This window comes from Mus musculus, chromosome 1 (genome assembly GCF_000001635.26).
Source record: "Mus musculus strain C57BL/6J chromosome 1, GRCm38.p6 C57BL/6J".
NCBI classification, from domain to species: Eukaryota; Metazoa; Chordata; class Mammalia; order Rodentia; family Muridae; genus Mus; species Mus musculus.
Window position 1 is genome coordinate 52,523,602 of NC_000067.6, and position 16,919 is coordinate 52,540,520.

The window sequence follows — 16,919 nt, forward strand, 5'->3', positions numbered from 1 at the left end:
TTCACATGAGAGGCTGCATATGGAGGCCAGATGGCAATCTTGAGCATGCCCTAGAAGAGCCATCCCCCTTTCTTTTGAGACTGGGTCTCTTGCTGGCCTGAACTTTGCCAAGTAGGCTGGGCTGGCTGGCCATCAAGCTTCTGTATTGCTGGGATTATAAGCATATATCAATTCCTTTTTCTCCATGGATTCTGAATATCTATTCCAGGCTTCATGCTTGTGTGGTGATTGAACATTTATTTTAAATTTAAAAAGGCAGGCCTGCCCTGTTGTGTATATAAAACCGCTTTGTTTGATTGTTTCTTTAGTTGGTTTGGTTTGGTTTGGTTGCCGCTAGTTTTACTCTCTAAAAAAAAAAAAAACAAAACAAAACAAAAAAAAAACCTAATGATTTCTTACTGCGGGGTCCTTTACAGGTTCTCAAATTGTATGACATAATGCATGTAGACAGGAATCCATCTCAAAGTGGAGTCAGAAATCCATCTCAGTATCCCTGTGCTCCTCTGGAAATGAAGCAGGAAATCAAGTACAATTTTTCAAAAGCTGAGGTCTAATTTTCAGTCTCTAATCCAGTTTTCTCAGGAAGTGTTAGCCACGTGATTCCTATTACCATCAAAAACAGTTGTATTCTGTGATGTAGACCATCTGTCTGGGCTATGGCAGACACACTGGGAAAACCCAAGATAATGGGAGCTCAGCTATTATCTGAGAAAGGTGATCGGTGGAAGCAGCCACTTCAGCAGCTGCCGCTGGAGCTTTATTGGAGGTACCATCTGTGCCTCACGCCCACCTGTGCTGCAGATACGCCTGTTATACCGACATCCTCTGGCTGTCTGACCTGCGGTTGTACTGCACTATGGCACAATGCCTGCCACCCACAGGGGTGTTGTGACAATTGCTGAAGTAAATGCTATAAAGCATTGTGAACAATTCAAAAGAGGGTGCTGCTTAACTACCAAAATCATTATACACCCACAGATTTTTTTAAAAAACATTTTTAACATGGTAATAGGAAAGGGCATCCCCAGAGTTCACTTAAATTTCAGCATGTTTCATGCATTTCATATTCACTGACTTTTAAATTAATGATCATCTCTGGGATATTAACCTGGCACTAAAAGGAAATTCTAGTAGCATGTCGGTGTCAGTAGTTACGTGGCAAGACTCTGGACTGAGCCCTCCCAAAGTCCACCAGTTAAACCTTAATGCCTCCACACCCGTGGTGAGATGGTATTCATAGGTGGGGCCTTCTGGAGGTCACTAGGTCATGAAGGCAGAACTCTTAGGCATGAGATCAGTGTTCTGACTAAGGGGTCCCCAGGCAGCTCTCGCCCTTCCCAGCACGAGAGGACACAGTGGGAAAACTGCAGTCTGTGATCTAGGAAGTGGGTCCTCTACAACTCTCTCTGCACCTCTGGTTCTTTGCCTCCAGAACTATGAGAAGTGAATGCTGGTGAGTTCAGCCATCTAATCTGTAGGGTTTTCCCTGCCGTGGCCCAAGTGGACTGAGTCACTATGTTTTTAAAGGAACTAGAGCTTTAATTAGTTCTCTAATTTAGGAATAATTACTAGAGAAGTATTTGGTTTCTAGAAGACTTTTGCTAATTTTTGACAAGAATTACTGGATTCATGATTCTTGTATGAATCTAGATCATTGGGCCATGGAGTCACACCTGTCAAAAGCATTATCTGGATCTACTTGGCTTGATAACTTTTTTTTAAAGTCAAGAAAGAACAGAGGGATAAATAGAGAAGGAGGGAGGGTGGGAGAACAAAGTTTACCAACACATGTTCCTGACAGTCCTGACCTATCACAGATAAACTGCTGTCAGCTGTTTCTCTATTTTCTTTTTATTCTTTATCTTTCTTTTTATATTTCAACTGTGTTTATTATTATAGAAACTTGCTTTGTCTTTTCCCACTTGAAGGATAGGGGATCAAGTCATATTTAGGCAAGATTAATTGTTGTTGAAGACAAGAAAGCAAACACACTAAGTTTGTGGAAATGAGACTAAGCTAATTCTAGGTAAAATTTCCACATGAACCTACCTGATTACCCCAGTTCAAACAACCAGAGCCTTGGCCTGTTCTGAAACTAACCTCTAGGTTTTGGCCAGAACCCACTACCTGCCACCACCCACAGGTCCCTTCTGCACAGTATCCAATCTCTTCACCCAGCCAGAACCCCCACTTCCTTCTCCAGGATCTAGTCTGGTAAGTCTCCCTGACCACCCATCCACATCTTCTCCCCATCCAACTACATATAGCCTGGGCCCCACATTCAGGGTCCTGGCCTACTGTGGGCTCCCTTGCCTATATTGCAGCTGATCTTTGGACTTCTGCCAGGACTTTCCAAATCTCTCTCCCACACTACATCCAGTCTTTCCTCACATCCAGAGCCGCCCCCACACTCTAGGCTTGGAACAGGAGGCACAAACTGTACACAAGCCTAGCCCCCTCTTTCCACCTGTCTTCATTCCTTCTAAGCCATTTCCAACTTCTCTGCCCAACTCTCCCAAACATCCTCTCTTCTTCCCCAACTGGCTCTGTCTGTATTAACATTAGAACTAACAAAATAAGTCCATGTGACCAGATCTCTGTGAAACCCAAGAAAAGACAAACACAAGACTGATGGAAATCACATAGACAAGCCAGGATGTGAGGACAGAATTCAATATGGAGATAAAAGCATTGAAGAGGACTCCAGCTGAAATGAAGATGAAATTGAAAATCCAACAACCCAACTAGAAAACCCAAAAGAAGGACTTACAAGTAGAATGATTTAAGCAGAAGGTAGACTTGAAGGTAAAGTAGCAGATCTAGATCAAATAAGCAGGAAGGTGAAAAAAAGGTATTACAGGAAAGGAGCATACAAAAAAAAAAAATCTGTGGGACACCATGGTGGTGGGGAGGGACCTTTGAACTACAGGCATAGATAGAGAAGAATTCTAAGCCAATGGCATAAACAAGATTTTCAACAATATTATGTAAGAAGGCATCCCCAAACTAAGGAAAGACATATTCATACTGAAAGACCCCCATTTCGGGGAGACCCTCGCTCAAGTCCCGGGATGAGCCGACGTCCCAATAACTTGAGAGAAACCATTCTTGATGCAATATTGCATGAGGTTTATTCAGAAATCAGTATGCTGAGGCCGAGCTCGTAACCCACACAGGGGCAGAGGAGATCAACCCCCAGCAGTTGCAGTCGAGGGTTTTTAAAGACTAAACCATAAAGTGAAGGGAGGATAAGACCACAAAGAACGGGGAAGTTGAGTAAACATCGTAAAAATGGGAATGGTGAATTACATCTTGTCTGAAGGCTGAAGGCGAAAGAACAAAGAACTCCATGCTGGGCTTCGTTTCTAGGGGTCTAAGAAACACATTGAGTTGGGGCCTTACAATACTGACTCAAAAATCACACAGAACACCAAAAAAAGACAAGACAAGGAGAGAGAATGCCCATGGCACTTCATAGTTAAAACACTAAGTATACATAACAAAGAAAAAGTAATAAAAACTGTAAGAGAAAGAAATACGTATCACATATTAAGGAAAACCCATCAGCCCATTTCTCAGTGGAAACACTGAAAGCCAGAAGAAACTGGAGCAATGTACTCCAAGTTCCAAGTATATTAGTGTAGGCTGTGTGTGACAACTAGCCTATACTAATATACACAGTAAAACTGTCCAGTTAATTTGAAGGAGAAAGAAAAAATTTTCACAATATAAACAGCCTAAAAAATTATATCCAACAAAAGAAACCTGTGGCCTTCCCAGCACTGAGCAGGCCTTTCCCAGACTTGTGCAGGCTGAACAGATCTTGAGGCTTTCCACAATGGACCCTAATGACCTTGGGGGACTCACCTGCCTTGGAGGCACGTGCAAGTTCCTACAGGAACTTAGAAGAATAGACTGCCCTCTGCCCTTGCTTTGCAACATAACCCAGCTGAAACGAAGGATGGGGTCTGTGGGCTTGCCCTATATAAATACAGTGCTGAATATTAAACTTGGAGCCTTGATCAGAACCTTGTCTTGGCTTCATTCTTCTCTCGCCACACTCCCCCCATGGCCCTCCCCCCCCCCATCTCTTTTTCATTTCCAGCCCCCTTTTCAGGTAAATTCAGTTCATCCATGGTGGCTGGATGGCTACAGAAACCTAAAGAAAGTACAGGAACAGTATTTCTGGCTGACTGAGGAATGAGAAGAGCAGATAGACTGTGGAAAGGAATTCAAAGCCATGTTTATTAAAACACAAAGCACCACTGAGAATGCAAACTACACTGAAAATTAACATCAGAATGTCGATAATTACCATAGACATTTAAATATCAGTGAGCTCAATTCTCCAATCAAAAAATAGGCTGACTAAACGGATCAAAATCCTTCTCTCTTTTGCTACAAAGAACATTTCAGAATTTTAAAGATAAGCACTAAAGATAAGAGGGACAAAAGTTCTCTAATCAAATTGGGTCGGGAAGCAAGCAGGCATCACTATCCTATAACACCCGACAAAGTAGACTTCCAACTAAAACTAATCAGAAGAGATAAAAATAGACACTTCATTCTAAGCAAAGGAACAGTTAACCAAAAGGTCATTACTACCCTAAATGTCAAACACTGGAACACCCGATTTTATTTTTTAAAAAATCTAAAATTGTATTTAAAGACACATATTAAGACCAACCCTTTAGTAAAAAGCAATTTCAATATTCTACTTTTTTGAATAGGTGTATTATTTGGACAAAAAATAAAGAGAGAAACATCAGAATTAACTGACATTATGCATCAGAAGGATTTAACAGGTAGCTACAGAATATTCTACTCAAACAAATGCAGAAGCTGTTCTAAAACAGACCACACCCAGGGATACAACACAAATTTTAATAAATTAAAAAAGGTTGAAATAACTCCTTGTATCTATCTGACCATAGTGTAATTAAAATTGACAGCTAACAAAACCCTAGTAAACACATAAACTCTTAAAGAGTAAACATTTCTTTGCTGAATGATGAATAGGCCAAAGAAGAAATAAATAAATAAAAAGTACATTTAAAAAATTCCTGGCACTCAAGGAAAATAAAAACTCACACAAAACCAAAAACCTACGGGATACAATGGAGGCAGTTCTCCAAAGGAAATCTATAGCTCTAAGTGCCTACAGCAAAACAAACAAATAAACAAAAAACACTAATAAATGAATTCATGATCTAATTTAAAAAGTTAAAAAAACAAGAACAAACCAAACCCACATCCAATAGACGGCAAATAATAATAATAATCAGAGTAGAAATCAATAAAACAAAAGTAAAGAAAACTATACAAAGACTCAATGAAAACAAGACCTGGTTCTTTGAGATCAACAAGATTGACAGAATTGAAAGAAAGGGAAGATCCTATTTAACATAATCAGATGTGAACAGGAAATATCACAATGAACACCAAAGAAATTCAAAATATTATAAGAGAATATTTTAAAAGCCTATTTTAGATGCAGCCAAACAACAAAATTTAAACCAAAAAGTCAACAACCTAAACAGAGCCATAACAAAAAGATTGAAATAGTAATAAAAAATGCCCTTAGGCTAAGAAAAAACAAAACAAAACTCCAGGACCAGATGGATGCACAACAGAATTTTATCGGACTTTCAAAGTAGTCCTACAGCCAGTTCTTCTAAGCTATTCAAAAAATCAGAAACAAAAGGTGGGTTCCCACACTTCTATGACACTGACATCACTCTACTGTTCAAACCAGGTAAAGACACAACAAAAAAGAAAATCAGAGGCCAAGGTCCTGGATTACATGCTCAATATGAAACTTGAAAAAATAGTATAGATATAAATAAATTGGTTATATTCTATGACCAAGTTGGCTTAATTCCTGAAATGCAGAAAGGTTAGACACACACACGTACACACATCAATAAATGTAATAAAATCACTTAAAGACAAAAGTCACATAATTATATCAATAGACACAGAAAAATTATTTGACAAAATCTAATATGCCTTCATGAGAGCAGGGAAAATAGTCTTGCCAGCAAAGAGCAATCCAATTGTTATCCAATAACAAGTGGTCAGCCTTGAAAACACACATGCAAATAACATTATACAGATGAGCCCTCTATATTTAAGAATATATACATACATATATATGCATGTAGTAACAGTTAGTTTAAAATAAAAGAGGTCATAGATTTGAAAGAGTGAGGAAAGACATATAGGAGTGTTTGGAAGGCAAAATGATAAGATCATATTTAAAATCACAAAAAGAAAAAAATTTAAAACTAAAAAATTATTTTTTAAGAAAAATAAAGTTCATGACTTCACTAAATTTCATGATTTTGTATGTCCACTGTGGTGATTTGAGCAGTAATGACCCTGGTAGCTAGTATGCTTGAATACTTGATCCCAGTAGACAGAACTGTTTGGAAGGATTAGGAAGTGTTGGAGGTGTAGCCCTGTTGGAGGAGTTGTGGCCCTGCTGGAGGAGGTGTGGCTTTGTTAGAGGAGGTGTGGCCCAATTGGAGGAGTTGTAGCCCTGTTGGAGGAGGTGTGGCCCTGGAGTAGAGGGGGTTGAGGTTTCAAAGTATTGTGCCATTCCCAGTATGCTCTCTGCCTTCTGCTTGTGAATCCAGATGTGAGCCCTCAGCTGTTCCTCCTGCCATGTTTTTGCTCCACTATCATGGACTCCAACCCTCTGAAATCTTTAAGCTCTATTAAATAGTTTCTTTTATACGTTGCCTTGGTTGTGATGTCTTTATCTCAACAATAGAAAAGTAACTAGGGCATTCATACCCTTGTCAACGATCAGTAATAATTTAGAACTCTTTTGTGCCCCCAGGGAAACCTCATCTCTGTTAGCAATCCCTCCTCATTCCCTAGCCTCATCTCTGACGCAGTTCATGCAAATGCAGCCATATATTAAGTGATTTATTTCACCAGGCATAATAATTTCAACTATGCCCAATAATAATACTTATACATCTTTACTCCTTTTTAAAAATTTTTTATTACTATTAATTAAGTTATTTATTTGCTTTATATGAAGATCCCAGATTCTCTTTGCTCCTCTCCTCCCACTCCCTGTCTCACACCGTATTTCCTCACATTCATCCCTCTTCCACTTGTCCTCCGAGAAGAGAAGGCCTCCTATAGATATCAACCTGCCTTGGCATATCAACTTGAAGTAGGACTAGGCGCATCTTATTCTATTTAGGCAAGACAAGGCAGGCCAGTTAGAAGATCCAAAGGCAAACAATGTAGTTAGAGACAGGCCCTGTTCCCACTTTAGGAGCACCCCTCCCCCCGCAGACTCATTTGCAGAAACCTGTATCCATCCCATACATTTTCTCTGTTGGCAGTTCAGTCTCTATGAGACCCGATGGACACAGCTTAGTTGATTCTGTAGGTATTCTTGTGGTGCCTTTGATGCCTCTGGCTCTGTCTGTCCTTCCTCTCCCTTTCAACAGCATTCCCCAAACTTCATGTAACGTTTGGTTGTGGGTCTCTGCATCAATTTTCATCAGTTGCTGAGTGAAGTCTCTAAGAGGACAGTTGTGCTAGGCCCCTGTCTCCAAGTATAAGAGAATATCAGCAACAGTGTCAGGTGTGGGCTTCCTCTCATGGCATCGGTCTCAAGTTGTGCCAGTCATTGATTGGCCTTGTCTCCATCTTTTAACCATGCTTATCTTGTACATAAAAAGAACTGTGGGTCTGAGGTTTTTGACTGTGTTTGTGTCTCAATCCCTCCAATGAAGTTACTAGAAGTTATATTATTTGTGCCAGATTCTTTTAGCTATCCTGGGTTTGGGTTTTTCCATATAAAGTTGGGTATTGTTCTTTCAAGGTCTGTAAATAATTCTGTTAGTATTTTGATGGGAATTACAATAAATCTATAGATTGCTTTTGTTAGGATGTCCTTTTCTTTCTCTCCCTCTCCCTCCCCCTTCCCTCCCCCCCTTTTTGGAGAGGAAAGAGTATATTTTATCTTATATCTTACAGTACATTATGAATAGTAGTCAGGAAAAGAAATCAAACAAACTGGAGGCAGGCACTGAAAAAGAGGTCATGAAAGAAGAGAATTACTACTTTATGCAGACTAATTTCTTATTCCAGCTGTTCAGAGATGGTACTTGCAAATCATCAGTCAAGAAAATACTCAATGATCTTTTGCCTACTAGACGATCTGATGGAGACATTTTCTCAACTGAAGTTTGCTTTTTCAGTTTGACTCCTGTTAGTCTATATTTGATAAAAGACAAAGAAGGAAGGAAAGAAGGAAGGAAGGAAGGAAGAAAGAAAGAAAGAAAGAAAGAAAGAAAGAACCAAAGAGAGAAAGAAAGAGAGAGAGAGAGAGAGAGAGAGAGAGAGAGAGAAAGAGAGAGAGAGAGAGAGAGAAAGAAAGAAAGAAAGAAAGAAAGAAAGAAAGAAAGAAAGAAAGAAAGAAAGGAGGGAAGGAAGGATGGAAAGAAGGAAGGAAGGAAGGAAGGAAGGAAGGAAGGAAGGAAGGAAGGAAGGAAGGAAGGAAGGAAGATTTTCTCATTTTCTCAAAGAACCAACTCCTGGTTTTGTTGATTCTTTGTATAGTTCTTTCTGTTTCCACTTGGTTGATTTCAGCCCTGAGTTTGATTATTTCCTACCATCTACTCCTTTTGGGTGTATTTGCTTCTTTTTGTTCTAGAGCTTTCAGGTGTGTTGTTAAGCTGTTAGCGTATGCTCTCTCCAGTTTCTTTTTTGAAGTACTCAGAACTATGAGTCTTCCTCTTAGGACTGCTTTCATTGTGTCCCATAAGTTTGGGTATGTTCTGCCTTCATTTTCATTAAATTCTAAAGAGTCTTTAATTTCTTTTTTTAATTTCTTCCTTGACCAAGTTATCATTGAATAGAGTGTTGTTCAGCTTCCATGTATATGTGGGCTTTCTGTTATTTTTGTTGTTATTGAAGACCAGCCTTAGTCTGTGGTGATCTGATAGGTTGCATGGGATTATTTCAATCTACTTATATCAGTTGAGGATGGTTTTGTGACGAATTATATGGTCAATTGTGGAGAAGGTACCATGAGGTGCTGAAAAGAAAGTGTATCCTTTCGTTTTAGAATGAAATGTTCTATAAATATCTGTTAAAACCATTTGGTTCATCACTTCTGTTAGTTTTACTGTGTCTCTGTTTAGTTTCTGTTTCCATTATCTGTCCATTGATGAGAGTGAGGTGTAGAAGTCTCTCACTATTATTGTGTGTGGTGCAATGTGTACTTTGAGCTTTGTTAAAATTTCTTTAATGGATGTGGCTGCCCTTGTATTTGGAGCATAAATGTTCAGAATTGAGAGTTCTTCTTGGTAGATTTTTCCTTTGATGAGTATGAAGTGTCCTTCCTTAGCTTCTTTGATAGCTTTGGGTTGTAAGTTGATTTTATTTGATATTAGAAAGGCTACTCCAGCTTGTTTCTTGGGACCATTTGCTTGGAAAATTGTTTTCCAGCCTTTTACTCTGAGGTAGTGTCTGTCTTTGACACTGGGGTGCTTCACCTGTATACAGCAAAATGCTGGGTCATGTTTACATATCTAGTCTGTTATTCTGTGTCTTTTTATTAGGGAATTGAATCCATTGATGTTAAGAGATATTAAGGAATAGTGATTGTTGCTTCCTGTTATTTCTGTTAATTTTATGTTTGTGTGGCTATCTTCTTTTGGGTTTGTTGAAAGATTATTTTCTTGCTTTTTCTAGGGTGTAGTTTCCCTCCTTGTGTTGGTGTTTTATATCTATTATCCTTTGTAGGGCTGGATTAATGGAAAGATATTGTGTATATTTGTTTTTGTCGTAGAATATCTTGGGTTTTCAATCTATGGTAATTGAGAATTTTGCTGAGGATAGTAGCCTAGGCTGTTGTTTGTGTTCTCTTAGGGTCTGTATAATATCTGCGCAGGACATTCTAGCTTTCATAGTCTGCTGAGAAGTCTAGTGTAATTCTGATAGGTCTGCCTTTATATGTTATTTGACATTTACCCCTTACTGCTTTAAATGTTCTTTCTTTGTTTTGTGCATTTGGTTTTTTTATTATTATGTGGCAGGAGGAATTTCTTCTCTGGTCCAGTCTATTTGGAGTTCTGTAGGCTTCTAATATGTTGATGGATATCTCATTCTTTAGGTTAGGGAGGTTTTCTTCTATAATTTTGTTGAAGATATTTACTGGTCCTTTAAGTTGAGAATCTTTACTCTCTTCCATATCTATTATCCTTAGGTTTGGTTTTCTCATTGTGTCCTGGATTTTCTGGATGTTTTGGGTTAGGGGATTTTTGCATTTTCATTTTCTTTGACTGTTGTGTCAATGTTTTCTATGGTATCTTCTGCACTTGAGATTCTCTCTTCTATCTCTTGTATTCTGTTAGTGATGTTTGCATTTATGACTCCTGATCTCTTTCCTAGGTTTTCTATCATCAGGGTTGTCTCCCTTTGTGATTTCTTTATTGTTTCTACTTCCCTTTTTAGATCTTGGATGGTTTTGTTCAATTCTACCACCTGTTTGGTTGTGTTTTCCTGTAGTTCTTTAAGGAATTTTTGTTTGTTTGTTTGTTTCCTCTTTAGGACTTCAAGCTGTTTACCCGTGTCCCCCTGTATTTCTTTAAGGGAGTTATTTATGTCCTTCTTAAAGTCCTCTATCATCATCATCATGAGATGTAACTTTAAATCTGAGTCTTGCTTTTCTGGTGTGTTGGGGTATCCAGTGCTTGCTTTGATGGGAGAACTGGGTTCTGATGATGCCAAGTAGCCTTGGTTTCTGTTGTTTATGTCCTTGCCTCTTGATATCTGGTTATCTCTGGTGTTAGCTGTTCTTGCTGTCTCTGACTGTGGCTTGTCCCTCCTGCAAGCCTGTGTGTCATTACTTCTGGGACACCATTTCTCTCCAGGATGATATTGGGTATGGAGTGCTATGGTACAGCATCAGCTTTGGGTGCAGACAGAAACTAAAAGCAGCCTGACCATATTTATTCCTCTTTAATGGCTAGATAGTATTCCAGTGTACAAATTATGCCTCTTTATTCATCAATTGATAAGTATTTGGTTTCCACATCTTAGTTGCTTGAACTATGTTGCTATGAATAACAGTGTGCAAGTGGATACATCATATTACATTTTCACCAACAATAAATGAAAGCTTAGTTTATCCACACCTTTGTCAGCACCTTTTCATTGCCCTTCCTTTGGGGGAGCTATTCTAGTGCAATTGAAGTGTATCTCATAGTCTTGATTTGTATTTTTTCCTCTAATGACCATCTTTTTGTAGGGTTATTAGTTATTCATACCCTATTGGAAGACATGTCTACTCAACCTAATCGCCCTTTTTAAAGATTTATATTTATTTGGAACTCTGTGTGTGACTGTGCCTATGTCACTGTGTGCAGGTTTCCATGGAAGCCCAAAGAGGTCATTGGGTCCCCTGGAGCTGGATTACATGCAGTTATAAATGACTTACTGTGGGTACTGGGAACCAGTGCTGCTTGTGAGGCCAACAAGTGCTCTTAACCTCTCACGTATCTCTCCAGACACCTATAGCATTTCCCATTGATATTTTATAGTTACTGATTTCTAGCTCATTTTGTTAAATGTGTTTTTATTTCATTCTTTTTTATGTGACTGTAAATGAAAACTTAAGGTTCCATGTTTCATTTCACAGTGCCATTGTGACAATTTCACCTTGGTCTTATATCCTATAATCTTTTAAATTTACTAGCCCTATTGCTTTGTTTTGTTTTATGATTGCTTTCCATTTTCTATATACACGGTCATGTCATCTGTTAGTAAAGGCAGTCTAGGTACCTTTTATTTCTTTCTGTTCTCTAATTGTCCCACTGAGAGTCTTTAACACTGTTAAGTTCAGTGGCTATGTGGACATTTTTGTCTTCTTTAGAATAAGCAGCCAGCTATTCTATCATGAGGTATGATGTTAGGAATACGAATTGTGTAAATTAGATTTAGTTCAGAAAGTTTCCCTGCCAGGGATCTGAAGTGTTCATTGGATGTAAGTGGTACTATGCCTGTGAAGCTTTGCGTGTGCTTCGTGTTTGTAATAAAGTTGGAAGCAATGCTCACTAGAAACAGGCTCTCTTCCCCTTTCTTACTCTTCTCCCCCTGCTCTCCAGTCTATCTATCTATCTATCTATCTATCTATCTATCTATCTATCTATCTATCTATCTATCATTTATCTATCTCTTTTCTGGAAAAGGCTAGATATGGTAAAGACTAGCTAACTATCTGTCTGTCTCTCTATTATCTATTATCTATCCATCTATCTATCTCCCATTTTCAATCATTCTCCTTTACTTCCACCTAGACAAAAGCACACAGTGAGATATGGTTGAAAAGAATGGTATCTTTCCCTGTAGCCTTATGCTTATAGGATGAAACGCATGTGTGCCTGAATTTCACTAGTACATATGCTGTAGCTGTGATATAAAATAAGCTTTTGGAAGTCAGCAAACGTGGCAACTCAAGAAAAACATTTCAACAGATTTCTAAGAGGAAAAGACATTTCTCGAACCCAACTATGAGTTTACTTGCAAGGACAGCTGGCCTGCTCAGAGTTGATCTGCATTGTGGAAAAAGATTGATCTGTTGTTGTTGACAATGGTCATGATGATGTTGGTGATGGTAACGATGATGCATCAATTTACAGAATAACAGCTGCCAGATCCTAAGTGCTATCATACAGAATCTGAGCTCCTAGGGCCAAGAAGGACTGGCTACCCAAGTTAAAACAGTCCCAGGCGAGAAAGTCACAGCACAGAGAATTAATTGAATAGTTCTGTTGACAATGCTTAAACTTGCTGTTGCCTGTCAGCTTGCCATTTTCCCCAGTGGTTGTATTCATTTCCCACTCTCAACTTTCAACGCACTGCTTTCAGCTTTATGTAAAGCCTGGGGACCAATAAGTACTGCCCTTGGCTGCCCATGGATATCTCCCTCAGCCAACAGAAAGGAAACACTCCATGAGTCCCAGTTCTTGGAACTGACCCTCCATGCACCCCACATACAACTATCCTGATTTGTGTTATTTGTATATGACAATCACGATCTGAAAAGCAACCTCAATTAAAAAAATCTTGTAAAAGTCCATTATACACAATTTCAAAGCCAAGTAATAAATGGGTTGCTGTAGGTCCCAATAGCAAGCACTGTTCTTTTCTTTGAATTGAGAACTAGCATTGCTATGTGTGATAAAAGCAGAAGTATTCTTTACTTCTTTCCATTTTACCAACTCCCACGTGTTAGACCAAAAAAAAAAAAAAAAAAAAAAAAAAGTAGGGATGAAAAAGAAAAAGAGCAAAGGGTCATTCTGTATTTCAGATGAATCAGTAATAAAGTGACTAAGTAAACAAAAAATCAGATCCTTGAGGGTGTATCCCCAATTAAGAAGATGGCACTGTTTATCTCTAGCTAATAGCCACAGGTTGGTGAAAGGGAAAACAAGATAAGCCAGAAGTGTGGCGACACCTGGAATCTCACTACAGTTCTCTCCTCTCTGCAGGTCCTGGAGGCAAGTGTGGTTCTTCTTCCGATGTACATTGGTGGTGGTCTCAAGAGAGTGAGTCTCCCCAGAGCATGTGGTGAGGTCCCTTGCTGCCCCTGGGAGTCCAGGAATGAATTGACACTGAGAAGTGAGGACTTACTCAGAACACATAACAGAAAAAAAAAAAAACTGTGTAGGGAAGGGAGATGACACTAAATCTGCACCTTGACTTCTGCCAACCCAGGAAGCCAACGTTGATATAAGCCACCTTGGGGTGGGGGGCAAGTAGAGCATATGCTTAACCTTAGCTTTCTGAGCTAGCTCTGTAAAGAGGCATCACTCATATTGCATCTCTCTGGTAGTCTCTAAAAATCTCAAGAGAGGGATTTTCTTCTTTTAGCTACTTGAGGTCCCAATTTTTCAGGAAGTTTATGGAACATGCAGAAGCTGATGGAGTCAATGCTTGAAAAATGGAGAATTAGGGAAACACTCATAAGGCTCTACAGAACATCCCTGAGACTGAGACATAAAAACGTCATCAAAGTGCTTCACAGTGGGAACCATGATGATGAGGAGGACATGGGAGACCCTAGGGCAACCTACTTCTACCTGTGGTCTGTGTGGGCACTGGAGGTGGGCACGGGCCAAAGAAACAGCAGAACGTTTTGTAAGTTATTCAGTTATTTCGGAGGGAGTTTGCATCTATGGCTTTAGTCTGAGTAAATGTCCCCAAAGAAAATTCTGGGGATAAAGAGAGTTATAAATGAAGCTCAAGGAGGAAGCAGAGAAGACAGAAATAAGGTGCTGTGCACTGCGGTTGCTGTGCACTGAGGCACCTCAGTCCCCGGATGCTCTTCAGCTTTCTGAAAGGGACCTGGAAGGATGGAGAAAGAGGAAGGTGCTGGTTCCTGTTGGAGATTGGTTCTAATGCGTTGTCTTAATTCAGCTCTCCAAAAATCACAGGAATCTGCATGTCAGACACCAAGGGTTCCTGTCCCTTATTGTTTTTTGATTAGTCAGTAAAGAGCACACAGTCAATGGCTAGACAGGGTGAATGAGGCGGAACTTTTAGGATTCCTGGACAAGAAATGCAGAGAGGAGAAGGAACAGAATCACCAAGACCCTGGAAGCAGAGAGATCTTATTTAAGAGCTGCAGGAGAGAAATCATCTAACAATGTTGATGCTAAGTGAAAGCAACCCCATAGAGGGCTGCCCAGAAGGAAACAGGGCAGCAAAGATAAAACATAGATTTAGAAAGTGTTAACTCAAGAATACTGGAGGGGAGTGTGTGCTACCCATGGGGAGGTTTGGAAGTGCCCAGTCATTGATCTAGTCAAGGCATATCACATGTGTGTGTGTGTGTGTGTGTGTGTGTGTGTGTGTATGTGTGTGTGTTTTCCATTCTTGAATCCAGAGAACTCTGGCAGATGGCAAAAAGTGCGATCATCCACTGGGAGCTCAGAGTGGATTAATAATTCACCATTCACTGTTACAGGTTCCCCTAACTTTTTCCAAACAAAAACAATCACTCAGACTCCAAAGAACCTGAGTCAGATGACACAGGAACCCCCTTGGGTGATATTTTTCAGTTAAAACCATAACTGTTTTTCCTATGGCTAGGAACAGAAGTGTTTGTAAGTGCAATGGTTTAAGGGTTTGTTTGCTTGCTTGTCTGTTTTAACTAACATTTCAATATTTCAGTTCTCCTTTTTGGAAACAAGAACAAATATCATAAAATGTAACTACATTATATCATTGAGGTTATTAGCAAGAAACAAGGCTCAGGGTTTAGGACAAGAACTCAGCATGTGGATGCTATGTCCCTGAGATTTGGGGAGGGATAAGATGAAGTAGGCAATCTACTTTCCTTCTGCTCAAAGGAAGGGCTCAAAGGGCTCAAAGGGTTCCAGGGGCTCAAAGGTAGGGCTGGGGAGATGGCTTTCAGTAATGGTGCTTGCTCTGAGTATAAGTTCATGTCCAGCACCCACATAACAAGCCAGGTGTCGCTGCCACATCTTTAATTCCAGTACCAGGGAGTAAGAGAATGGCACTGGCCACCAAATCTAGTCAGGACATTGCATTCCAGGTCTACTGAGAGATTTTCCTAAAAATAAGTGGAGAATGCTAGAGGAAGACACAACCATTGATCTCCAGTCCTCACCACACACATGAGCATGGACACCCATATACACGTGTTCATACATTCACAGCAAAAAGGTGCTTTTCACAAGCATATGCTCTCATGCTCTGGGCTATGACCAGAGCTCTCTGCATGAAGCATAATTGGTGAAGCCTAGTATCTATTATACATAACAGTTCAACACTCTAAGTAATACAACCTGGAGAAGAGTTTAATTTTAACACATTTGTTTTACTTTATTTTATGCTGGATTGCTATAGTACATAATAATTAATAACATTTAATAATAAGAATTATTATTCTGTTGATTGATTTGTCCTTTAATTTTATCTTTTTTTTTTTCAACATTTGAGACCAAGGTTAGTTTGTTATGTCCTTAAAGCCAAACACCAAGAAACCATCTGCTTTGGTCTATTTTCTATTACTATAACAAAACACCTAAGGCTGTGTACTTATAAAGAAAGGAGGCTTATGTAAATCTGAAACTTTAAGTAGCATGGAACTGGCTCTGGGAGGCCTTCCTCACCTTCACTCTCTCATCACAGATGGCATCATGACATCCAGAGCAGCTGTGAGAGGAGAGGTTACATAGCAAAACAGAAGGCTAGGGAGAGCAGGGGAGCTGGGCTCATAATTTTTAATGGCAATTGTCTCAAACTAATTAAGAAAGGATCCAGAGAAAATCTGCCCATGGCTAGAATTTTTCCCTGGAGCAGAGCCAGAATGCACTCTGTGGTATTCTGAATGCGGACTCTTCTCCTTAGGCTCCTGTACATGAGCATTGCTCTTCCTGGGTGGTGCTCTTTGAGAGGTTACAGTGCTGGAGCCATAGGTCCCTCCTTGTGTACCCTTTAGTTGGTGGTTTAAACACTGGGAGCTCTGGGGGATCTGGTTGCTTGCTATTGTTGTTCTTCCTATGGAGTTGCAAACCCCTTCAGCTTCTTCAGTCCTTTCTCTAACTCTTCCATTGGGGCCCCAGAGCTCAGTCTAATGATTGGCTGCGAGCATCCGCATCTGTATCTGTCAGGCTCTGGCAGAGCCTCTCAGGAGACAGCTATATCGGGCTCCTGTCAGCAAGCACTTCTTAACACCAGGAATAGTGTCTGGATTTGGTGACTGTATGTAGGATGATCCCCAGGTGGGGCAGTCTCTGGATGGACTTTCCTTTTTTTAGTCTCTGCTCCACACTTTGTTCCTGTATTTTCTTTAGACAGGAGCAATTCTGGGATAAAAATTTGGAGGTGAGTGGGTGACTCCACCCCTCAACTGG